This window comes from Sciurus carolinensis, chromosome 6 (genome assembly GCF_902686445.1).
Source record: "Sciurus carolinensis chromosome 6, mSciCar1.2, whole genome shotgun sequence".
In the NCBI taxonomy this organism is placed as follows: domain Eukaryota; kingdom Metazoa; phylum Chordata; class Mammalia; order Rodentia; family Sciuridae; genus Sciurus; species Sciurus carolinensis.
In genome coordinates this window covers 17,375,223-17,402,780 of record NC_062218.1, presented here as the reverse complement: position 1 = coordinate 17,402,780, position 27,558 = coordinate 17,375,223, and the positions used below count along the sequence as shown (strand labels likewise).

The window sequence follows — 27,558 nt, the reverse complement described above, 5'->3', positions numbered from 1 at the left end:
GTGGTTATTTAAGCAGTCATAGCAGAGTTAAGAAAATGAGTAGGAAAGCAAAAGTCCTTGGAGTCACTAAAGACCATCGACAGGGTCCTTCCTTCTGCAGGGACAGGAGGTCAAGAGTGGTGTGGAAGTACAGGTAGTGTACCTGTGGTGGCTTGGTCCATGAGGAGAACTGTAAGGTGGAGGAGCCACAGCAAAGCAGGAGGGTTGAGAGCTGTCCACACAACAGCTCTCCTCCTATTCCATGCCTCCACCAGCCTGCCCAGATGGAAGTGAAGGACACAATAAGATCCACAGATATTGGACTTTGAGTACAAAACAGAGGAGAAAACGGGAAAAAGGAACAATAAAAATATAACTATTCTAGAAATTATAGTAGACCATGCAGATACAGTAGGAAAAAAAATGAAAATCTGCACAAGACTCAAATAGGCAGTTTTCCAACAATACACATAGCAACATTATTCATAATAGCTAAAAGACAGCAACAACCCAAATGTCCATGAACAACACAAATCTTCATAAGCAAAATGTAGAATGAGTATGTGTCAGAATATTACTCAGTTTGAGAAAAGGAATGGAATTCTTATACATGCACCACAAAGCCTGAAAACCTTCTGCTCTGGGAAGTGAGCCAGACAGAAAACTATGGATATTGTGTGATTCTCCTTCTACAGAGCATCTAAAACAAACACATTCATGGAGACAAAGTGTAGATTAGAATTGCCACGGGTTGGACCAGGGCATGATGAAGACACTTGCAGTTTCTATTTAGGATGATAAAGTTCCAAAGATGGATGGTGGGATGATGGCACAAAATGACAGATGTTCTTTTCCCTGCTGAAGTGGACACTGGAAATGGCTTTAGTCACACACACACACACACACACACACTGCTATCAAATAGCTTGTGCCAAGTGAGAAAGTCATGCAACAAACCTGCAAGTTAAGGGATTATTCCTGGAGAAATGACATAAAGTCATATATGCTGTGAGGTTGTCTGGGAGAACAGGAGGAGGTGGGTGGGCAGGCTGGGGTGAAAATCTAGTATAACACCAGACCAGGCTAATGAGAAAGGATGCATTAGTGCAAAGTTCTCCAGGAAGTGAGAGTGTTCGCCATTCCAAACCAGGGAGAGGCCCTTTTAGGCATTGTAGCACCTCGGGATCTCCTGGGATATAAGAGGAGCTACCCAGGGCAGGAAGGAAATCAGCAGGCTATGAATTTAGAATGATACCAAGGACATAGACCACACAGGAACTTTTGAACAGTCTAAAAACTTCTGTTTTACTTATTTACTATTTTTCTTTGACTTTGAGAGATGAGAAGTCATTTATTGTCTTGAGCACTTCTGTAATTTAAGAGAACACAGGTGGGAACACACTGATGTACTACTGTTCACCATTTTACAGAAGTTCATTTCTCTTGCTAGAAATCCTAAGACTATCCCTACAAAATTAATAATAAGGCAAGAAGAACACATATTTTCTGACTCTCTGTCACTTCTCTACCTGTATTATCCTTCCTTTTCCTTTCGGCACTCAGGAATTTGTGAATAACAGTTGTGCCGGAGAGGTTATTTAAAGTTAATTATCACTATCTGAGCAGATGATAAGATTTCACTTGCCTCGTGAAAGTCACTGGAAGCATAATTTTAAATGTATTTGTAAATATATACGATTATCCTTATCTGTAATCACATCTGGGTCTATCCACCGATGTTTAATCTATCTACATATGCAAATATATGTATATAATACACACATAAAAAGTACATGCAGCAAATGTATATATACATATATATAAAATGTATCTATACATATAGTATAAACAATTATATAGATAATATTATGATATATATTTAATGTAATTATTACTATACTAGTTTTACATGCATATGCATTTTGTATAATACATATATACATATAATTTAGTCATACACTTTTAAATGTTATCACAATTAAACACATATTATTATACTTGTACACATACCCATGTGTACCTATATGAATTATATCTGAAAATACTAATGCATCTCAAATTTTATCAAAGACCAATTGTGTGTGCATGTGTGTGTGTGTGTGTGTGTGTGTGTGTGTGTGTGTGCATGTGTCTGAGAATTAAATTTGAGCATAAATTTCACTTTAAAGTGAGCCAGGTGATTCTACTTTTCCCCCAGAGTGGATAAATACGCATCTGGTAAAGAAACTAGAAGAGGCAAGCCCTGGAACTGACTCTTGGAGAACCAGAAAGAGGTAACTCTATGCAACTTTGTTTTCAGTCTCTAAGGTAATGTGAAGTAATATCAGTGCTTACTTTTCTAAGCTTTTATTCTTTGTGGTCCCTACATGCATACTTCCCATCAGTTTGAAATTAAAGTAGACACAATTTGTATTATTCCACAAATACCTCAGGTAAAGGTGCTATCATCCATCTATTTCTTATTTAGTGTTTTGTGATCACCATTCAAAATGCAATCACAAATGTTCATTTTGTAAATCCTTCTGGCCAGTGGTATAGGAGTCTGATTTACATTTTAAGAGACTATTTGAAAGCATTACAAGCAAATTGTCAGTCTTTGAGAAAACTGCAATTGATGCTAACAAAAACAGGGGACAAAAAGATGAACATATTTCAGTTCATTGCTTAAAAGACAGTGACTTGATAGATACTGCAAAGGGCTCTTGCCTTAATGAGTGGGAACATGATAGCAAAACAGGAATGGAATTTGTTGGAAAGACATTTCCAAGGCGTTGAGTTATTGGAATGTTCCCTCTGGGTGTTCAAACTAAGACTAATATTATTTATTTAGAACAATATGGTTGAGATAGTTCTTAGACAAATGAAGGATGTTTAGTTTTTTTGTTTATGTGTTTTTTATTCCAGAATTCCACAAGACCACAAAATATACTCATTGAAAACCAATAAGCTAACAATTTTTGTAGGAAGTATTTAATCCTGCCCATTTATTATTGTTATGCTCACAGGTGATTTATATTGTTATCTCTATTTTCAGCTAAAGATGTACTTGTTCACAAATACTTTCCCATCTTCATCTCCTTTCTTAAGCCCCCCACCTTGTTCTACTTCTTGGTTTACAAATTTGTGAACATCCACAAATTGGTGACTGCAGAGTCAAAGGTGAATGCAATTAAGTGATTAATGAGGAGGAATGGGAGAAAGTCTCAGCCTCATTCAGATCCAGATACTGTCCAACTGCCATGACACAAACCTCTAACAGTTCTGTTTCTGCATAATTTTGACATAGGTTTTAACCTGGGGATCCTTTGGTCTTCAGGTCCTCAGAGGAGAACCTCTTCATTCAACCCATGACAGACACTACATTAACTCTTACTCAAGTCCAGCAGATAATGAGCCCATCGTATCTGCTGAGCCATCCGTTGGTAATGTTGGGAGTCCTCTTAGAATTGGGTGAAGAAGACAAGTCTATGGGAACCACAGTCCCGCAGGGATTAAAGTCAAACAGAACACACACTTTGCTGCCTTAAGTTATTGCTATAGTACATTCTTCATATGTAGCTGAAATTTTATCATGTTCGCATACACATGAACTGCACATAACACCTGAAAATAATCAGCACAGTTCTCATGTTCCTTCCAGTCCATTTAAGAATCTGATGCTAAATTTAGTGCTACAAAATAATAGGATATATGACAGTTCTGTTTGGAATCCAGCCCTTTGATTATCAGATTGTGTATCATTGATCCTTGTTTGTGATTAAAGCTGAATCCAGCTCTCCAGTTTGGTCTGTGTTTGGGCAACAGTATACAAACTGGGGAGATTTCTCAGTCATGCTTTCCATGAATAAAATTTCATGCTTGGTTGCTGTTTTTAGTTTGAAGCTTTCTGAGTCATGGCAATGGTGGATATTAGTAAAGTCTCCTATGAGTCTTTGAATCTGACTATGACAGATCCCTGAATGTAGTGGTGTATTTATTCCTTTCTAAATTTTTAATCTGTGTCCCAGTGGAAGGTATACAAATTACAATAATTTTTACTCAAAGAAAAAAGGAGTGTCTTTCACATTATACAAAATCATTCTCTGAGTCCTTCTGAATGACATGTTCAACCATTCCTATTGGCGTTAGTAGACTGAAATTTTGGTTTTAATGGCAGCAATCATATTTCAGGCAACCATTTTTCTGATTAATGTGAACAGTAATATCATGATTAAAATAAACATTTCTCTCCTGAAAGAGATAATATTAAATATAATTATTTCTAAAAATAATAAACCATAAAGTAAAATCCATACTGTCAAGTAAGTGATAGATAACAACATATTCTTTGTCTCAGTACAATATTAAGGTTGGTTTGGGGTGGCAGTTATGAAGCACCATATTTAGGGTATTGAGTACTTTTGAAGCCATAGAGTGAATAATCTCAAAGAGAAAGGATCATAAAGTAGAGGCTGAATACATGGAAAAATATGCAGATGGAACCTAACTTTGGATGTCATAAAGTTATGTTCTGACATAAAGCCTAGGAAAAAATTTTCATGAAATATATTTTGAGTCATGTCAAGATGACTGTAGCAATGAAACAAAATTTTTCATGATCAACTAATTCAGGCTTCTGAAATGCCACAGGAATCCAGATGACTAATGAATGTGCTATGTTACCCTGTTCTTAGAAGCCTGGATTGTTAATCTCTACAATCATCCAGCCCATGATTATGGCCTCTCTGGAAGAAAATTGGAATCAGTGGAAAAATGGCATTTTAGTGTAATTGAGCTTATGTTTATTCACAAAGTGTTTTGTTTTTCTTATGTGCTGCCAGACATCTGGAAAAGACTGAAAATTTTAGCAAAATATCAACATCTTTTGATTTATTTAAATGTTGATTGCATTTATATTTCACTCTAAATATTTGATGGAATTTAGTTTTATCTACAAAATATATGTCCCATTGCTGTTATTTTAAAATTATTTCTCACTGTAGTATTGCAAACTGAGGAAAATGTCTGACTTGGAAAAATAGTAAATATGTAATGGAATTTTAGAACCAGAAGAGATTAATATAGTGTTGGCCAACTTCAGCAGTTGTGTCTAATAATTTCAAGAATAGAAAATGGTTCACATTTTTCTCTCATGTGATATTTGTGGCCAAGTGCAGCAAGCCTCTGTGTCTCATACAATGAATGTCCTTTACATTCTTCTGAATGAAATAACTCTAAACAGTACAATCATTAAAATTAAAGTGAGAAAATGACTAGGCTAGGTTGATACTTGCAAAGATGATTTAAAGAGACAATGTTTGAGCTAAGACCTGAAGAATGAAGAGAAGTTAGCCATACAAAAATCTGGGAGCCAGATTTAAATCTGGGAGACAGAAGGAAGGATACCATACCAAGGGTCTGAGGCAGCAATATGCCTGACAGGATCAAAACACAGAAGGAAGTTAAGTGAGGTTAGAGTGTTACAACAAAAAGGAAGTGTGGCCTGAGATGAGAGTAAGGAAATAAGGAGTGATCGAGACTCATGCTGTATCTTACAAACAATGCAGGTTTTGATTTTATTCTAAGTAAACAGAGAGTCACTGGAAGGTTTAAAGAAAGGAACACTATGATTTTGTTATGTGTTTAAACGATATCATTCTGAGATATGGAGCAGAGATTATAATGGTATAAGAATGGAAAGAAAGGAACTACTTATCAAGCCACGGCAGTAGTCTAGGTGAGAGCGGACAGTGGTTTGGACTTGGGTAGGGGCTGTGTTGGTGAAGAAAAATAGATGAAATTCAAGGTATAATTTGAAGGTGAAACAAATTATACATTGAAGGTGAAATGAACAGGAGAACGTTTTGGATGATTAGAAGTGGTTAAGAAAAATAGAATAATGAAGAATGACTCAAATTTGGGTGTGAGCAGCTGGACAGCTAGTGGCATCATTGATTGAGATAAGGGACTCCTTAAGTAACATAATATGGCTGAAGGGAATTGAAGATTCTATTTATGGCACACAAATACTAAGATACAAGTTAGACATGCAAATGGAAATTCAGGTACCAGTTGAGTATGTAAATCTGGATTTCAAATGAGAGGTCACAGTGGGAGATTTAAAATTGGGAGTCAACATAACAGCTGTTGTTTAAAGCTATGTAACTAGATAAGATGATGAAAAGAGAAGGTTGATAGAGATGATCGTCTTGAACAGCCAAAATGTGTTCAAGACACACATGTGAACTACCTGTGTAATTTTAAATTTTCTAGTAGACAAATTAAAAAGTAAAAAATAAAAACAGTTGAAATCAATTTTAATAACCTAATATATTTAGTGTTATTATCTCAACATGTACTCACATATAAATTATTGAGATATTCAATATGCTTTGTTCATACTAATCATTTGAAATCCAGAGCATATTTTATATTTACAGCATATCTTATTTCATACTGGCTGCCTTTCAAGGGTCAATACACTCATGGATGGTGGGAGTCTAGAACTCAGCCAACATCTAGAGGCTGAATAGAAGAGGAGATGAAGGGAAAGGAGAAGCTAAGAGAAGAAATTTATTTATAAAAGGGACTGGTCAATCCTGTCCAGTGTTTCTAAGTGACTGAGAAAGATGAGAAATAGAAATAAAGTTCAGTGACATGGAGGTCACTGGTGACCTTGCCTGGAACTGTTTTGGTGGCTGATGACTTCCTGGACAGAAGGCAGAATGGAGCCAGTGAGAAGTAAGGAAACGGTGACAACCAATAAAAATAACTGTTTCAGAAAGGTTTTGCTGTGCAGAGGAACAGAGCAATGAAGCCGTGGTAGGGGCAGGGATACAGGTTAAGGAGTATCCTTCCTACAGCGAGAGATGCTCAAGCGTGCTTGTATGGTAATGGGGCTGCCCCACAGTAAGGAAGGCATTGTAAAAGAGGTCATTGAAGAAGGGAAGCCCTTCAGAAAACCAGAGGGATGGTCTCAAGAGCACCAAAAGAGGAGCTGGTCTTTGGCAGGAAAAATGATTCTCCTATTAAAATAGGAAGAGAAAGAGTGTGAGAAGTACTAGAGAATGCATGCAGATTTAAAGATCTTGGGAACAGAAATCTTCATTTTAACACACAGTGGAAGCCAACAGTGGGGGGGGAGGAGATGCCTAATGGAGTAAAGCACACTAAAAAGGAAAAGGTAGTATGCATGCGGAACGGGGGAGATGGGACACTGTATTCTTTTCTTTTTCTTTCTTTAAAAAAGTTTCATTTGATTAGTATAAGAGAAGACTGTACTTTTTCAGTTTCTGAAATGTTGGAATCCACTGGCCAAGATACTCTTTTCTCTGGATCAAGGTACCTAGGAAGCTGATGAAGGAAGCCCAAGTTGTCTGGTGATCAGAGTCTCAGGGAAAAGGTCATGACTAACCTTGAGGTCATTTCATTCTGGTCATGAAAAAGCCTGATGAACTCTTTCTGATACATATTATAGGACACAAGTGTGGTCACGTTCAGAGTCTTGCTCTTCTCAACCATGTTGGACACACAGTGAGGAAGCCTTACGACCCCATTTGTGTGACCATCTATCCGAGGTTTATTTGATCTTATACATATTTGGAAAACTGGGTCCATCCCCCTGCCTTTATGAAATTTGAAAGACCACTATAGGGGAAATATATCAAGCAAGGTCCCAAGCAGGAACTAGAACTCCACTCAAAATAGTTTAATGAAAATAATTTACTACAGGGACTATTTACAAAGATGTGGCCGAGTTAAGGGAAACAAACAAACAACTAAAAAGATAAAGTGAGAAACTAGACAAGGGATGCCCTGTTAGTCTCATTACTATGCAGCATATTCATTTAAGTTTTACTGATAGGGAAAATAAAATGCATAAGATAAAATTGGAAAAAAATAATGATTTTACTAGGATATGAGTTACCATTTCATACCCAATAAGAAACATTTAGAAGCACATAAAATGAGAAATTTCAAAAAGTTGAACTCAGAAAAATAATGTTCAATGTTGATTGCCAGAGACTTGGATTGATGGAAAGGGGAGATGTTGTCCAATGGGTCAAAACACCCAGTTTAAGATAAACAAGTTCTGGGAATTTAATGTACATCATGCATGGCGACAGTTTTATTCATTTGATTGTGATAATCCTTGACATTGCGCACTGCATCAAATCATCACGTTGCACATCCTGGACATATGCAATACTTACTTGCCCACGGACATTTAAAATTTAAATGAATAAGTATTTAAAAATTTAATCAGTAGCTGGATAAAAATACATCATAATTTTATAAAATAAGTAGTGAATTTTATTTACATTTACTCACATGATGAAAATCATCTCTATTGGATTTATTTAATAATTTAACATCTATGAACTTTAATCATTCTTCCCATTTTAATGGCAGAAATATTCACTTACTTTCTTCACACATTTGGGTTCTAATGTATAAGCAGTGGAATACTGCACACTGGGATATCCCTAAAATATTGGGTAAGGGAAAAGCACATGGCCCAAACAAAATATTGGAGATATCCATAAAATAAATAAAATTATATTTATTTCTTTGTATTACAAATGATTGACAGGAAATGTTCAAGGAAAATATTATAGATGAGATGGGACTTGAAGTATATATAGAAATATATCTATGATAATTCACATTTCATTATGTTTTTATTAGTACATTAAAATCATCCATTATAGTGGAATTCTACATCATGTATAACCAGAAGAATGAGAAATTATATTTCATTTTATATGATGTCTGTATCAAAGTACATTCTACTATCACATATAACCAATTAAAACAAATTTTAAATTTTTTTTAAAAATAGTGGGGTTCATTGTGACATATCCATACATGCACATTACATAAAATATACTTGTGGGAATCAAATGGAGCAGATTATGATAATTCACATTTTAATACCTACCATCAGAGGGAACAAGTTGCTCTGAATAATGGTATTAAAATATATGAGTCATTTTATTATGTGCTCAAACACTTAAAGTGTATATTTAGAAATTTATTAATAGCAGACTATTTTCAAATCAAAGACATTTTCTCTTTAGAATATTTTTTGTCATTTTACAATTTTAATTGAAATGTTGCAAGACTGTCTTCTCCATTTATTCTTCAAGGATGACGCCATTTCCTCTGTTTCCCTAGATGAAAAATTGCAAATTCCAAAGTGTGCAAAACAATGGGGGCAGTAGAATTTTATGTCAGTTCCAAGGGGAGCATGACTACAGTAGAAAACTTATCTTGAACCAAGTGGAATCATGTAGTCACAATCTGCAATCCAAGGGTGGGTGGGCCTTGTGTTTTTCCCTTACCTGAATATTACAGACACATAGTCAAGCCCCCTGTGGAAATCATCCTGTGGTATTTCACACTGATGCTGCACCTTTGACTATGAGAAAATGCTGTCACCTTGATGAAATCTTTCCACAGTAATTCAGTGAAGCAGAGTGGCAGGAGTCCATATTCTGCTTTCCCTGTGGTTCCAAAACTACATGTGAGCCAGAAAGAGACAAAACAAAAATAACCCTCTGACTTGACTATATGCTTCCCAAATCATTGTCAATTCTCTCTCTGAGCCTAATGGAGGGAGGAACTGTGGTTAACTCCTAAAGATACTGTGGTACTCTGAAAACCAAATATTATTTCTACTGAAAAGTGCTTATTTCTTATATTTTAGGCATTCCCTCCTCTTTTTTAGGCAAACAAAATATGCAAGTCTTACAAAAATACTAAACAGTATTCATTTATAAGACAATTATTGTGAAGTTAATCTAAAAATGTAGAGAACCAGCTGATTGTACTAAAGGCATTAGTACTAAAAATTTTTAAGTACTAAAAAATATCTGCAACTAATACTTCACATGAATAAAACTATAAAAAAGAGAACCTAGAAATAATGTGGGGGGAGATTCAAACTATTAGCTAAGCTATAGTGATTTTGAAAACTCAAATAGCATTTATATATTTATATGCTTTTTGCATAAAATTTAGTTTTTATTCCAATGACATTATGATTTCTGAATTGTTTAGGAATCATGCATATATTTCTGTTCTTTTTTTTAAGAATTATTCTCAGGGCTGGTGTTGTGGCCCTGTAGTAGAGCACTTGCTTAGCATGTGTGAAGCACTGGGTTTGATCCTCAGCACCACATAAAAATAAATAAATACAGATTTTAAGTCCATCTGCAACTAAAAAACTACTAAGAAAAAGAAATTGGTCTCAAAGCTCAAATTCAAGAGTGTGGAAATGAAGTTCATCCACTTTTGTTCTACATACAACTTTCTGGAATCACTTCACCTAAAAAATTTTAATTAAATGTTTATTTCCACTAATGGTTTTACACAGGGTAGCATTTTTACTATTTTTTATACCTCACCAAGATTCTTTGCATATACTCTCCAAAGAAATGTAATTTAATAACTACAAATAGTTTTTCTCAATTCCTAATGAATACCTCTTTCTTATAGATTTTTGTTATAGACACTTTATATATGAGTTCATTTCTTTCTTGCTTTAACTTTATAACTTTTCACATGTCATCTTCTTCAAACTATCCGCAGCCTATATTTAATTTATTTTCAAGTGAAGCTCTTTAAATTGAAAGTGGATATTGTGTTTCAGAATGTTATTAATCACTAAGTATAAAAGATTTGACATCAATTTCAATTTGTAGAAGATATTAATATAAATAGTAAAAAAATGATACGTGATAAGTGCTGTGACAAAACTAAGCTATTTTAAAATGGAAAAAATAAAGTATTTCACAAATAGCAAAATTTTATTAGCCTACATACATAAAATCAAACTAAGAACATTTGGCCACTACTCTGCTCTAGGGCAGTTTCATAATGATAATGTGGTCATAAAATAATACAATACCAGACCAAGTTGTACATCTTCATAGTGCTTTTGCCAAGTTCTCTAAAACTTTAAAAACAGGAACCAGAATGAAATGAAAAACACCAGCGTTTGCATTTTTAACATGTTTTTTTTTTTTTTTTCTGAGTAAATAGCACACATTCCAAATGTTAGCATGAAGTATTGAATCTTAATCAAAATGCAACAGTCGCCAACTAAGTTGCTAATTTTCTGGGCATGTCATTTGTTGATCTTCCAAAACATGGCAAAAAATATTTAAATAGATACATTTTAACTATTTGCATATGAACCAAACTGGGTACAAAATATGTGATATTATTTTCCAAGTTTTCTTAGCACAATTAGACTAAAGCATTTGCAATATTACTTCTTGACATAAATATGGTTTAAAAACCAAGACAAAAATGTCAAGAAAACCTACAAAAGCTATTCAAATTTTCTATTTTGCCAAGGTACCAAGTTGTATTCAGTAAGACAGAGAAATATTTTTAGAAACTACTTTGGGATTGGTTTCACCTGATATAGTCAGTAATTTACTTAATAATAGCCTTCATTAAATAATGGTTGCCAAACTTATGATTTTAAAAAAGAAATATAATAGGCCAGTGTCTACTTTTTTTTTTTTCAAATTCTTTGTACCCTCTTCTGAAATATATAGTAGTCTTATATTCTTGTCTTACAAGAAAGAAACAGCAATTGTAAGTCAGGTTTGGTCAAGAATATATATTTTTTTATCTAAAAAAGCAGAAGACCTGAACCACAATAACTCAACACTTTTCTGGTTTTGGATTCAAAACTCCTTTCAGATTTTTTAACAGGGGAATTTAAGCGTAGCGAGTCATGGAAAACTGGGAGTAAATACAAAGCACTGGCTACAGTAATTTCAATCTTGGAAATTTTAACTCAACATTTGAATTTTCCTGCTCACATGTAAAACTGAAGTAATTCTATTTGTTAGCATGCCTTAAAATTTTAGAAAATCAAACTGAAAAAAGGGTTTTAACAATTAAGAAAACATCATTACCTCACAAAAGAGAGAGAGTACAGAGAAGCTGCAGCCCCATGGCCAGAGTCAATCTGCATTCTGGCTCTGTTCCCTTCTATTGTCCTCTCTGCATGTTCTTCCATATGCTGACCGTGTCCACGCAGCCTGGCTTCCCTCATGGACAGAAGGTGCCTGCCAGAAACCTCCAGGACCAAATGCTTCCTTAGTTCTCTCCAGTCAGAATGAAATTACTTGTAATTCTGTGGGCTTTCTGGAAGAATAAGAATGTATTTTTCCAAGGAATCTCCAACAAAACTGCTCTTGAGGATTATTGTCCAGATGTGGGCTATGTGCCCATTCTAGACCCAGTTATTGAAAGGGAGAATGCCATTTGATACACCCTACCCATATCTTGGTCAGTTTTCCAAATGGATATTAGTATGTCAAATGACAACAAAAATACACATATATGTGAGATAATTATTTTAAGGTTAGGTGAAATGGTATTTGTAAAATATCCAATATGGTGCTACCACAATGTAAGAGTTCAAGACACTGAATGTTTTTAGGAGTGGTATGCATAACAATGATGGTATTTATTCAATATTTCCTCAACTATGATTTCCTTCTAATTTCCATATTATTATTTGCAAGGCTTTTGCTCCTTTTAGTTGTGATTATTTCCTTGCCTGTCTGTCCTTAGAGCAATCTTTTTGTGACACCTGCAACTTTTCCAAATGCTGTGAGCACACAGATTATATATTTACATTCCTTCTTTATCCTGATTCTGTTTAAGACTTTTGACTCTAAATTTTAGAGAAAATCATCATCATCCAGTTAGAGGAGTTTGTTCTTGATTTTAAGATATTCATGACTTAGCAAAGTCTTACATCCTAAATTAATTCTCCTTCTCTTCTCTTATTCTTTCCCCTCTTAGCAAACCCCTTCTTTCCCTTCAATCTCCACCCACACTCAGTAACCTTATTTCCAAATGAGATCACATTCTGAGGCACTGGGAGTTAGATTTTAATATGTCTCTCTTGAGGACCAAAATTCAACTCATAAGAAAAAAAAAAAAAAAACCTGTTCAAATCACAAGACCCAAATAATGCAAGAACTGATGGTTGGTCCCACAGTACATATTTCATAGAATGGGCTTGTGAAACTTGAAAAAATTAATAGGGAAATATATACTACTAGCTTTAAATATTAGGAATCTTCTGCTTGTGGACTGGATTTGTAGCTCAGTGGTAGAGTGCTTCCTTAGCATATGTGAGGCAATGGGTTTGATCCTCAGCACCACATAAAAACTAAAACAAATAAAGTAAACTCATAAAAAAAGAATATTCTGCCTGTACTTCTCATATTAAAAGTAAATGCTATGCTTTTGCATTTATTCCAAAGATATATTTTAATATCTGCTTCATATAATATTGTTTGAAATAAATGAGTTATAAGTTAAGATATGAATTATTAATCAATGATGAAAACTGAAGAGACGATTCATTGATCCATGTTGAGAAAACATATTTTTCTACTCTCTCAATTGTTTAAACATTTAATGAGTAAATATTTACTGACTACCAAAGTTGGAGAAAGTACAGTGGTTGGTACTAATAATCAAGTATGAAATTCCTCTTAAGAAATGCATTTTCTGGCATGAATGGAATATATAAAATAATCCAAACAGTACAACAGATATGATATGCAATGTAATGAATATTGTTGAGTCCCAGCAAAGGGGAAGGAAAGATAGATTTTCCTGAGTTGGTGCAGGAAAGATTTTATAGCTCTGATTAGTAATTATGACTTACCTTGTCTGTGACTTTGCATAACATTCAAACAGAAATAGTAACTTTTTTCCTTTATTTTTCTAATTTCTCATTTATCTCCCCCACCTTTTCCTCTCACTTCCTACTTCTATTCATTTTCTTAATATAAAATATTAAATCACAGAAAATTTTATTTTAGTTCCCCAAAAATCTAATATATCGATTATTTTAGTCAATAAATACTGATGTAATCATTTTCATAAATTTTACTCTTTATTACTTTCAGACATTTTACTTAGCATTTTACTGACCTATGTGATACTATGGTAGGACACTGCACTCTTGCTACAGGTGAGCAATCACTTCGTACTTGAAAGACTGTCTATTGGTAGTCCAGCCATGAAACTCAGTTGACTCCATTTGTATAATCTCAAGGACCCTCTCAGTGCACTCTTCCTAATGAGTATCTTAATGAACTTCTGCACAGTACTACCAAATTATATAACTTCACAGTTCATCACAAGGTACTTTGATAACTCAATGAAAAAAGATTTTAAATATACTTTCAATTTTTAAGGAAGTTCAATATAGTAATGAAAACATGAAAAGTTGCCTAAATGCCAAAGCATGGTCATTAATTATAAAAAGAAAGAACAGCCATAACTAGGGGACAGTTGAAGGTTGCACATAGACAGAATGTTTGTGCCTCTCAAAATGCAATGATGTACCCTAAATGCCCAGTAGGACTGCATTTGGAAGTGAGGTCTTGGGGTGTGATAAGTCACAGGGTTAGAGCCCTTCTGTTGGGATTAGGACCGTTTATGGAAAGACACCCAGAATCTTGTATTCCTGTCTCTGCTACCTCCTCATTCCACGAGGATACAAGAATATGGTATCTGCAAATAGGTAAATGTGCCCCTAGCAGGCGGGCATCTGCTTGATCTTGAGTTTATCAGTCTGCAGAGCTGCTGAAAATCAATGTGTTACTTAAACCTTCCTGTTTTTTGGTAACTCCTTGTAGCAGTCCCCATTAAGAGGGTATGCTTAAACACTCCCTGAATAAGAACATTTCAAAAAAGTCCAGAGACAAACATTTTCTAATCTGTTGCTTAATTTTCCCCAACTGACACTTCTTTCCCATGATAAGTTCTTCGTGTGACAGTATCTTGACCGCACAGTAGACAGCTCTGTAACACTACTATGTTTCAGAAGTGATTCATCCTCCTGCTCCCCTCTTCTTGAGCTTCTTCCTTTATCACCTGTTCCTCCACCTTCCTTAAGGGGAAGCAAACAGAATTGACCCAAAAGTAGAAAGTAATTGTCAACTGTGACAGTACTTTGAACATTTAAATAAACACAAAGAAATACAAGATTTAGTTTGTTGACCCTACTATCAAACTACAATTATATAAAATATACTGTATTTTCTCCATCCTTGAGCAAATTAATAAAGGCAGAGGATAAAACCTCCATCTAATGAGCATACTATTTTAGACTATTAAGCAGTTGACATTCCACTTAAAAAGTAAACACGAAACTGAAAATAATGCAATTATAAGAAAGAGTAGCATAGTAGAGGCTTTTGTTTAATTTTGTATGAAATTTCCAAATATGTATAGTTGGTTTATTAAAAATAACTAAATGTCACAATCACTTTGGTGACTAAAGCAATCTTCTCAAACAAATCTAAACCTTCCTAACACATATCCATTTAACTAGAGCTTTTGTAAACATACTTTTTCATTTTGTTGTTCAAAAAAGACTGACAGGTTCCTCATTTTTCTTCTGAATTTTTAAAAACAACTCTTTTTTCCACCCAAGAAATAGCCTCGTGAACTATATTCGGAAGAAAAGGTTTATTGCTCCATTTTTTTAAAGATGTACTCTTTCGTGTTTGCAGTTGTATTTTTGGCATTTCACAGCCTGTAAATCAAAATCCTTGAGGGACTTTGCCATCCCAGCATGGGGAAGTGATTTGGAGTGCCCTGAAGTTCATCGAAGGGGTATATTCTCCTAAGCTCGGCATTGGCAGTTTGCTGTGTCATCAATCTTGTTCAGCTGAACAGCATGACAATTTGTCTGGACAACACTACATAAAGGACAGCAAAAGGTTACTGTTGGGTTATGAAGTTTTCCTGACAAGTACAATATGCCAAGGTTTATATAACACAAAGCTTAAACTCAAGAACTGCTTTGTAAAGCAGTCTTCTTCCTCTCTATCACAAATAAATTTTGAAGTCTAATTTTATATATTCCTTTTTTAAAGGATGCAGCCAGAAACATAGCAGATTCCTATTTCATCTCCTTTCTAAAATCTGCTAACATAATTTTATTGGAGTAGGGATGGCAAGGGAGAATTAATATCAGCCTCAGTGGCAAGAGTACAGGGACAAAGTTCCATAATTCTTTCCCGTAAAGACCTAACACAATTCAAACCAATTGGAATTTGATATATGTGGTACTGTTGGCTAGGCACAGCCAATAGTTTTTACAAAGATGCATAATTCAATTTTATTCATTAATGGAATCATGTTGGAAAACCATTAACCCACAAGTATTGTTTTCAATAATCTCTATATTGTTCATGAAGTCATGTCAATTAAAAAATTTATATCCAAAGCATTTAGAAAGTTTTAATTCTTTAACCTACATTTTAATATGAAATATTTTAAAATATTCTCTTAAAATGTGCACCTCTTTCAGTAGGTAAATATAAAACAAATATAAACTTGAGAGGTTTATAAAATCATACTGGGAGATAAAATTCTCATGCATGTAGTCAAGGAAGGTTGAACTCACACGTGTGAATTTTTATTCAGTGCTGATTGTTATAGCTTCACAACTGGGTCTTGTTTATTTCTTTTCAAATCTATTTAAAATATTTATTTTAACACCTTCCCTATTTTCTTTAAATGAAACAATCAGAGAAAAATAAACTGGTTATTTCATTATGGCATTTACATTTATTTTGTTTATATATTTTATTGCCATTCCAACTGTTGAACAGAAACAACAAATAGTACAGTATAGTTTGATATTTTTAAGTTACATCTCAATAAAATTAAGGTCCATTTTTTGGAAGATCTGACAAAAATTGAAACAATACCCACCAAAAAAGGGAACCATTTAACAAACCCAATAAAAAAATGTGTATTTTACATAGTGCTATGTCTATGATAATATGAGTTAATAATAAAAGTATGTGTTGTAAATTGCTATGCCCATAAGGATATGTTAATAAAAATATGTAATGCATTATAGAATGGCCATGTAAAATGACAAAATCATAAATTATGTCCTTGTTTTCAACCTTTGATAATTTTTTAAAATATTTTATGGAGAATTAGGGAATAAAAGAATTGAATGATAGATATTTTTGGTATTATATTATTATTTGGATTCACTAATGGCATATAGTCAAAAATTAAATATGAAATACATATGTCAACAGGTGATATGATCTTATGAAAATACCTGACTTATATGGTCTGATGTGGACCAAAATGTTATGTGGTACACAACTGTGCTGTAACATGGCCATCAAATTTCAACATGTTTTGAAGAGAACAAACTTTCCCAACATAACATGGAGTACAATACTAGTGTTATTATATCAAACATAAGCTCATTTATAGTATTATATGTTGACTTCTCTTCCCTATTTTGCATATTTCTCAGTATTATATTTTATCAAGAAATAGTAAAGTATAGTACTTTTCTAAAAAGATTCTACTAGGTGAAAACCAAAATATACAAATTTCTTTAATCCAGCAAAATACATTTTTTGGTTTGAAATGCAATGAAACTGCATTAGGCTGGAATTGTCCTCAAGGGGAATGTATATAAAAAAATTTCAATTGACAACATTTGTGTTTGCAAAGTAGGGTACATAATTGAATACCCCCCACACTTTTGCTTTGAAAAAAAGAATGGAGTAGTGAAAACAAAGAGGGGGTGGGAGGAGGAGGAAAAGAAAGAGAGAGAAAATATGAAGAAGAGGAGGAGGAGCAGGAAAAAATTATTTTCAGAGAAACAAATGAAAAATAGCATTGATTCGTACTATGTTTCACAATTTTATAATATTAAAAATGTTACTCTCATGTACATATTTCCTGTAAGTTTTAGATGACTGTGAGTGTAATTCGATGCTGAGAGAATTTAAGGAAACATTTAACTGGCATTTTAAAACGCAGATGCATGGAAATTGTGCATTGAAAATGCACATCCATCAAAAAGAAACTATGCATGCGACAGTGTCGGAAGCCACAGCAAAGTTCAGCGAAGCAGCTGAACAGGGAAGCGCTGGTGTCTCCATATGCTCTCCTTGAAAAACACCTCATCCGAGTGATCATTTTACTAGTTTTTTTTTAGCTTTTGAAAATATTCTGAAGGTGATGAGCAATGGTTCCAAAGTTTTTTTATAATGTGCGCATCTCCTAATAGCCTCAATAATAAGTAAACACTGAGAAAAATATGCTTTATTGCTAATGACTCCATTTCTATCATTCCCATATTAACAAAACACAAACATCCTTTCTGATCCATCATCTGTAAAACAAGCAGCTAGATGATATCGAAAGCTCTTTCAACCATAACTATCCCCAGATATATGAAAATATAGTTCACGGAAATGTGCATTCCTGTCAAAATACTACATAAAGTTAGATTTTAGTGATCATTGATTAACTCAACTCGTGACACTTTCCCATTTACTGAAAGAATTGTACTATTTGAAACTTTAACAAAGGCATTGTTTCAGGTCTTTCCAAAACCATTGTGAAGTGCTGAGCATGCACTTTATTTTCAGGTTAGAATTTGGGGGAAAGTTTCTTTTTTTGGGGGGGGGCGGTGCTGGGGAATCGAACCAAGGGCCTTGTGCTTACAAGGCAAGCACTCTACCAACTGAGCTATTTCCCCAGCCCCAGGAAAGTTTCTTTTGGTTTAAAGATCATTGACTGACTTTAACATGTCACTTGTCTAGGGTGTGTTGTTTTTTCAGCTTCTATGGACGTATCTCAGATCTTTATGTTCTTGTGAAGTCCAGGTCAGTCTTCACCACAGTCAAAGCACAGTCTCCACGAATATTTCGAAAGTGTCAGTGTTTAATCTTTCACTCTCTTCACAGCTTTTTTTCAACTACTTCCCACGGCACCCACACTATAACCGAATTTATCAAACAACTTTAATCCCAAATACACAGGCGAGTGGAATAATCCTTTTTTAATTGGGCAAAAGTTACACAGGAAGAGAAATGAATGGAGAAGACATTTAATGTGGCTGAAAGTATTTCCTTTCCTTCCCAGTGGTTTGTTACTAGTGTGTTTCAACTCTGGTTTCAGTGATTGTAATTTTTTTTTTTTCCTGAGGATTTTACTATTGTTTCATGATTCCTTCAATCCATACCAAGGTCTAGGATATGAATTGCACTTCGTCAGGAAGAAAGAACACTGTTCTTGTTTATGTAATCATATTCCTACATATACTAGAAAGAATTTTGATCTCGTATTTTCTAAATTAGGTATTAGGGGTTTTTTTTTGTTTGTTTACTTGTTTGTTGTTTTGTTTTGTTTTAATTGCCAGTTGCATTAATAAGGGTGTTACCAGAGGAGTTCCTGGAGAGACAAAGGGATCTTCACTTAGGGCAGGTGGAGTCATGACAGAGAATTTCATCACATACAGATCAGAGACAGACTTTATCTAGGAAAGCAGAGTCACATGAAAGGGACAATATGAGCCATCCCTAGAAAGACATCACCTTTTGGCATAACGTGTTTATATTTAGAAAGACGCGGGTACTTGGGGCTGAAGTAGAAGTAGAGTCGGGTTTGAGCCACACAGTTTCTAACAGGTTTCCTTGTTCTTGCTGTTGTCCTTATGCTACAATTTGCAGGCGATGACATGGGGCACTGGTGAGGCCAAGGGTCCAGCTAAGGACGCGGACTGGGTGCTCATGCATGCTTCCTTTGCATTCCAAGGGCTCATGGACATCTCTCCTTTGAGACTCAGTCTATCTCTTTCTGTATCCCCAAAGTCCTATCTCAAGAGGACTTGTAAGTCAGTAATTTATTTTATAAGGAAACTCTTGGCAAAGGTATAGGCATTCAGGTCAGAAAATGACTGCCCTTTAGCTGGAAATACGGAGAAACATATCTAAATTCTGGGAGAATGTGAAATACAGACCTGAGACATTTTAAGTGTATTTCAAAAGACAGCATGTGGTACTTTAGAATGTGACTCTCAGGAAGAGAAAAATACTTCAAATAAATGTCCAGCTTATATGTGCATTTTTTTTTTTAAATCAGCTTTTAACACACGATTTCCAAGTTATCAGTAAGGATTACAGGACAATGGAAGCATTTTTTTTTTTAATTCTCTTGCAGTTAAACTATTGGTTAATAATCATTGAGGCTGCATATGTCTAATTTACTATAATATTGGAAAAGCATAATGTTTCATTCTATCGCAATTCATGTATTTTTTAACAATTGAAAGAAAACTGCAATTTAATTATGTAGCTGGTGCTTCAGAACTAAAGGATTCTGGGTTCTAAATAAGTAACCCAGAAGGTTTGTTTATGTTTCCTCATAGCTATATCAACATGCGCTAAATAGAATGATCATTTAAAAATGAGGGCAGGGAATATTTATAATCATTGGTCGAAGTTATATTCAAAATGATGATAACTGAGTAATTAGCTTTATTTTGGTGTTCTTTGCTCAACTTATGTCACTTAAACATATTTCCCTTAGGAATATTTAGGGAATCACAGCACTCTCAACCACCCTGACAGACAATATCACAGCCCTTGGGAACTGAATTTTAACTACGTTTCTACAAGATCTTTGATGTTACTACAGTAGCGGTGGAGAAGAAAAATAATTCTAATATGTAAAGTTTGAAGATATTTTTCAAATCAAATACTCCGATTTGTCTGTAGTTCATTTTTCTTTCCTGAAGAGCCAGTTTTCTTGGTATATGCAGATGAAAGAAATGAGTGATTTACACTTTAAGTTCAAATCTCAGTTTCATTTTGGATGTAGTTACATTGCCTCAGGAAATTATTACACCTTTATTCTCTAGAGGTATCAGGGTGAATAAGTCCATTAAACTTGTCCACCTGAGATTTGAGAAAAAAAGAGAGAAAGCATATTTCAATAGCATTGCATGAGCTGGCAAGCAGTATTTACATTGGAAATTATTACTAACCACTAGACCAACAGTTCATTCAAAAATATTTTATGCTGGAATAATTCTTATATATTTTATAGGTTCTTGCTCTGTCTCTATTACAATACTAAATTTTAAAGTGGTTTAACTAAAAGTAAATAAAGGGCTAATATTCAGAAAGTTTCTAGGTTGTTGTTTAATATTTGCATTTCTTCTCCCAAAAATTTTTCTTCCTTCTGAATTCATTGAACTTCTTCTTGGAACCAAAGACTCAATTACCTCTCACCGAAACTTGGTACAGACATCGCTTGTCCGGCTACTCACACAGAATTAATTGGAGATAGAACCCTGTCAGTTCTCTGTCCGTGTCTTCAACAGTCTTGGTTTCTATTTTATTTTCACATATAGCACCCAGATTAAATCTCCATTTGTGGTCACCACTGACCTTCTAATTCTCCAAACCCGCAGCCTCTGGTTGCTTATCCTCCAAATTGACTGATGTCACGTCCTTTAATATTCTGTCTTTGATGATCAGAATCTCACCCTCTTTCTCTGTCACCTCTTTGTTTCTGAATTTCCTGAACTCCTTTGTTTCTAGACCTCAAAACTCTGTCCCTGACCAACTTTCTTCTTACTCCTCATTCTGAGTGACCTCATTACTGACATGACTTGTAGTAGTCAATATTATACTAGAGAGTCCCTGATATTTTATCTCTACTCATTACTGATTTCCAACAATTGCAAATATATCCTTTAAAAATCTTCCACATATTTTCCTGATACATAAATCTTATGTTTATGCTTCTAGCCTCAAACCCAATGTAAAATGGTGCTCACTTGCCTTTCAAAAATGGCTCTGACTGATATGTGGTGAAAAGTGTGGATACCCAAACATTGCCAGCAAGTCAGGAAACATACTCTATACTTTATCTAATTTATTTCCCCAAGATTATTATTGTCCATTACTTTTTGTTTTTTGTTATGACCTTCCTTTCTAAAGAGAGTTACTTACTTAGGATTAGGGTCAATGTTATTGAACAGAGTTTTTAAAGTTATTATTTTAATTAATTTTTATTTGTCCTAATTAGTTGCACATGACAGTAGAATGCATTTATTTATACATTTTGACAAATCATACATAAATGAAGTATAATATCTCATTTTTCTGATTATACATATTGTAGGATCACTTGGTCATGCAGTCATATATGTACATGAGGTAATAATGTCTGTTTCACTCTTCTATCCTTCCTACCCCCATTCCCCTTCCCCTCCCTTCACTCCCTCTACCTAATATAAAGTAACTCTATTCTTTCCTAACACCACACCCCTTATTGTGAATCACCATCCACATATCTGAGAAAACATTTGGCCTTTGTTTTTTTGGGTTTGGCTTATTTTACTTAGCATGATATTGTCCAACTCCATCCATTAACTGACAAATGTCATTATTTCATTCTTCTTCAATACTGAGTAATATTCCATAATATATATATATACACATATATATATATATGTATATATATATATATCACATTTTCTTTATCCATTCATTTGTTGAAGGATACCTAGGTTATTTTTCATTTTTTTTAGTTGTTTATGGATCTTTACTTCTTAAAATATTTTTTCTTTTAAATAGTTGTAGATAGAAACAATACCTTTATTTCATGTTCATGTGGCATTTGAGGATCAAACTCAGTGACTCACATGTGCTAGGCAAGTGCTCTACCACTGAGCCACAACCTACCTGTTACAAGTCATAAGTAGTTTAGACATGGAAACAAATTAAGATACAAGAAAGGTAAAGTTTCTTATCTTATTGATTTTATTTACTAATGAGTGGAATAAAAGGGGTACCAAAAACATATAAATGTATATACAATTTCAGAAAGCAAATGCAGGGTAATGAAACAGGGTCATGGATTAAAGTGAGTGACTAGAAAAAAGAAAGAATTTTGCATAGATTGAGCAAGACATCGTTCTGAGGAAAAGACACATAAATCTCAATATAAAAAGAAGCTATTCATTTGAAAAGTCTTAGAAATAGCATTCCAAAGAGATAGCACAGCAAATACAAAGGTCCTGAGGAACAAGCACACTTGACATGTTTGGATAATGAAAATTATGCTTTCCATTTATTTTTTTTAATGACAATCAATGTCGAACTGTTTTGTATAACTCCGTGCATCAGAAAAAATTTAAAACTGTTGACCAATAGTACGAATGGAACAAGAACATGAAATTCATTTTCATTCCATATTCCTAAGTTCATAAGCCTTGATCTTGATCCTGAGTTCAGGAGAATTTGAATGGTAAATGAATATCTGTATGACATTTTGAGACCAAGTTAATCAGGGTGATGAAATTATTTTACTGAATTTGGTTTATTTCCTCATTCTCATGTTAACTCCAAGCTATCAATCAAATCAATGAGCTACTATTTCTAATGACTTATTAGAATGACAAAAGTAATCCATTTGTGCTTGGATATTTTAATTGCCTTAATGATGTACTTTATCAAAAATTTGCTGATTTGAAAGATAATTTGGTAATCAACAATTTGATCGTTGAGTAGAAATTTCTCTTAAGTTTTTTCACCTTTCATAATATGTATGCAAAATGTTTTAGTAGTCATTATATTTCTTTTAAAATTTAAGTATACAAATATTGCAAACAGATAAAAGTTTACAAACATAATATAAAGAACAATATCACTGCTAAGATAGTAGAACTATTAATGGCTTTCCAGATTTCCTTTAGACTTTGCTTTTGGAAAAAGAAATATTATAGATAAAACAATCCACCCTCTGCCCACCATGTTCCTAAAGTTTACCTTTATTCTAAAGTTGTACTGATTACTCCTAGGCATGTTTTTATATCTTTTTCATATTAATTTTATCCAAAACCAATATATACGACTATTGTTGTTGTTTATTTTTGCCTTTGCAATTTTCCAAAGATTCTTCAGAGTCTTTTTTATTGGAAATACCTGAATGATGTTGAACATGACCCAGAAGGTAGGTCTAAATTTTTTATGAAATATTTTCTATGAAAATTAAAAATGATGCCTCAAAAAGCAACATCCTTTAAAGGTGGAAAGCAAAGTTTTAAAGTTATGGCATATTTTCTCCTTTAGTTTATTTTAACTGACGATTTCCCCTCACTGTGGGAGTCGAAGCAAGAACTTACCTGAGAGTCCATTGTGAAATTGTGTTGGAGGGGAGCTTCCATCCCCCACTGGCAGTAAAACCAGCCTAACAGCAAAGGACCAAGCTGCTGTGCTGTCAATCATAATGTAGCCTAGAAATAAACCTGTAATCTGTTTCCTTGGGTTAAACAAATTGTAGAAGCAGAAAGAAGAAGAAGAAGAAGAAAAAAAAAAAAAAACCCATAACTTGAAATAGATAGAAAAAAGCAAAGAAACATATTGCCAAAACAATACCTAGCATCTGTATTTCATTTCTTATTTCCTTGAGAGCAAAATGTATAGTATGTATGCAGAGACCTGAATAATGGTGAAATATAAGAATATTTAGCACTAAAGAGTAACTTTTCTTTAATTTATAGTTGGGTTAAAAATTAATTAGTCATTAATCACTGGAAGACATTCACTTAATTGAAATCATCTAGTGGCCTGAGTAGCTGTACTACAGTACCCTGGGAGCTTGAATTCACAATTAGTTTGAGATTCTAATAAGAAGGTGGTATTAATGCATTGGCAACTTTGCTTAGGTAAAGATTATCAGTGATTGGCTGGTTCCTACAATAAAGGCCACAGACGAGTATGTTTCTAATGTGTTGTGCCATATGAGTGCAGTTACAGAACCCACAAATTTGATGATACAATTTTCTTTTGTTTGGTAGTTACTCTTTTTTAATGGTACCTCAAAAATATTCCATAAAAGTACATGCAGCAGAAATTCTAGTAACTGCTGCAGGCACATAGTTTCAATAGAGATATTTGGTTATATACTACATTGCTTCTCTTTCATATAAGGATTTCTTTAAATGTTTAACATTATATTTATTTATCAATGTGACTAGGAAAGCTTCTCAATATATTAGTGTACAACTACCCATACATTTAGTTTATATTTATAAAGACCAGTATTGGTTTAACTTGTTAAAGTGTGAAATTTATTTATCAGAGTATATCATAATTTTTCAAAGTTTACTGTTAATATTGTCATATTAAAAAAATCTTTTGCTGAGCACCTCCAATATTGCCTACTTTCTCCCAGGTACCTGATATAACTCTGCTTACTTTGTATTACTATTCCTTTAAAAAAAAATAGTACACAAGTTATCACATTTTGGTCACTAGTCATGTTGGTCAATACAAATAATCAGATTTTTTAGATTAACTTTACATTTCATCATGGAATTTTCTCCTATTTCATAGATATAGAATTTTGCCCAAACACACCAGTTATTATTGCCCTATTCAAAGCCTTCAAATTGTTCTCATATATTTGGGGGGAAAAAAAAAAGGACAGTCATTATTCCTAACCAAGAACCTTGGCATGTGGAAAACATTCACTTAATATTTACAAAATAAAAATGAAAAAAAAAAAAAAAAGAGTTCTTTAAAGTAATCTCCCCTTTTGGAGGTGTTTTCTTTGGGTTTGTCTCCCCTCACATTGGTAAAAAGTTAAAAAGAAAATGCATTAGATGTTACATCTAAGAATATTTTAATTAGGAAATTAAACAATTCTGAAGTTTAATATTTTCTCAGGCATCTGGAGTAGTTGTCAAGTGAGATGCATGTGAATCAAAAATGTGGAGAGAATGAGAGATCAATTCCTGCAGTCCTTATTCCAAATCTCCTTGTCAGAATCTCAGAAAGCAGAAATCTGAGGTTCTACATTTCCTAAAATCTATTTCTGATTCTGAGTAGATAGAGAAATTTATACTCACTTCTGACAAGCAACATTGTAATTTATGGTGTGACTTGGCCTTCCGGGATTTATTCCCTGTTGATGTAGGTTTTGATACTTTTTCTATCTGTTTTTAAATTGCAATATTGGTTTCTAAGCGGTAATCATCATAATTTTTACATATTTTATAAAAGTGCATGAATTTGCCTTTAAAGTATAATCAGTAAACATAGTTTCATTTTTAAAGTTGCCTCTAGGGAATTCCTTGTATTTATTTAAATATACTTTCCCAAATAAATACATTTATTAGGAGGAGTGCTTTTATTATATTAATATCTTCATTTCAGTCTCAATAAAATATTATATTTTAATCAATATCATATTCATCTTTTTATCTAATAAAATTATAAGTGTATAAACTGAAAATTATTTTGTAAATTATATTGCATTTAAGTGAATTATTAGAAACTTATTTTTAAATTACATAGCTAAATTCCTTATATTATTTTTAGGACTTTGTTTTTAAAATCCTAAACTAAATCAATTGTTTAATAGAAGTACATGAAATGAGAGAAATTACGTACCTGGAACAAAATTTTAATTATGTAAGTAGTATTTATTTTTAATAAATAATGAAGCTCCAGGTGTTTCAAAAATTCAACTTAAAATCAAATCAAATCAAATCAAAATTTAAAGAGCATATCTATATTTCCTCAAAAACCCAATAAAATTTTTTCTTAAATTTTGAAGAAGGAAGAGATTATTATGGCACCAAGGATCGTATACTTTCACTTTTGGGGTGATGTGCAGGGTACTGAAAGGAGATACTGTCATCTTGATTTGGATAGTATCAAATATGTGTTGTGGATTCATATAGAGGAATAAGCTGGGTTCCATAATTAAATGGGGAGTCTCTACTTCAAGCCTTCAGGGAATATTAATCTCAAGGACCCAAAGAAACACGTTTGTTTCATGAGAAAAAACATTCCAGTAATTAATGTAAACCAAAGCTAGTAATACAAATATAAAATTTAATATAAACATATTATTTATCACATTTTAAGTAACTGTACTTAAAGAGATTTTCAATTTTTTTATTTGTAGAGATTTTCAAATTTTAACAAGCTGGATTCACAGAAATCATTTCGATTAGTTCTCCTGGCAGATCAATGCAGTAAGCATCATTGTCTTCATTTATGCTTAATTTCTGTAAAAACTAAGGATCAGAATTTGATTGTATATTGGAAGGTCACTGTATCCAAGCCACCTCATCAGAAAAAGAATTAAGTTTGTCACTTCTGTGCTGTGTCACCTAGCATTATCTGAAAAGTCAATGGAACATATAATTAAAAAACAAATCCTAGACAAGTAATTTTTGTCCCTAAACACACAGATAAAACCATACAAATTTTGAAAAGAGATTTCTGAATCATAATAATTAAAATTGACTTTGCTGACTCACCAGTCTTTTCCATAAAGCAGGCAAGTACTTGGCTTCCAAAACAAGAGCCCCCAATTAAGAGCATGAAACAAGACTCAAGATAAATAGTATTGACTGGCAATTTTATTTGCCATTTATTCTTGATAAAGTCAATTTTTTGCTCTTCAGTTTATGAATGAAATGGAAGAAAATGCCATCAGGTTTTTATGTTACATTCCAAATCAAATAGCTAAGTTTTAACTATGTGTTTTTTTTTATTCCTTTTTTTTTTTTTTTTTTTTTTTTTTTTTTACGAGTCCTGAGATTGTCACTACTATCTTATGTGCAGAGTGGTCTCTAATACTTTAGACAAAATTTAAACACAAAATAACACGTCAGAGGTATGGTTAAGTACTAAAATATTGTTCTAGATTTTCATTATGGGTATAAAATAAAATAAATCACGA

General features: G+C 33.4%; 1 protein-coding gene across 1 annotated transcript in view; it reads left to right on the top strand.

The window, feature by feature from the left end:
• Window positions 1-27,558, top strand: part of Cdh18 (cadherin 18) — a 959,213-nt gene that overhangs the window by 362,955 nt on the left and 568,700 nt on the right. Inside the window, exon 3 of the mRNA XM_047555975.1 lies at window positions 2,177-2,252. The gene's annotated coding sequence lies outside the window, so the exon portion shown is untranslated. The remainder of the gene's footprint in view (window positions 1-2,176; window positions 2,253-27,558) is intronic.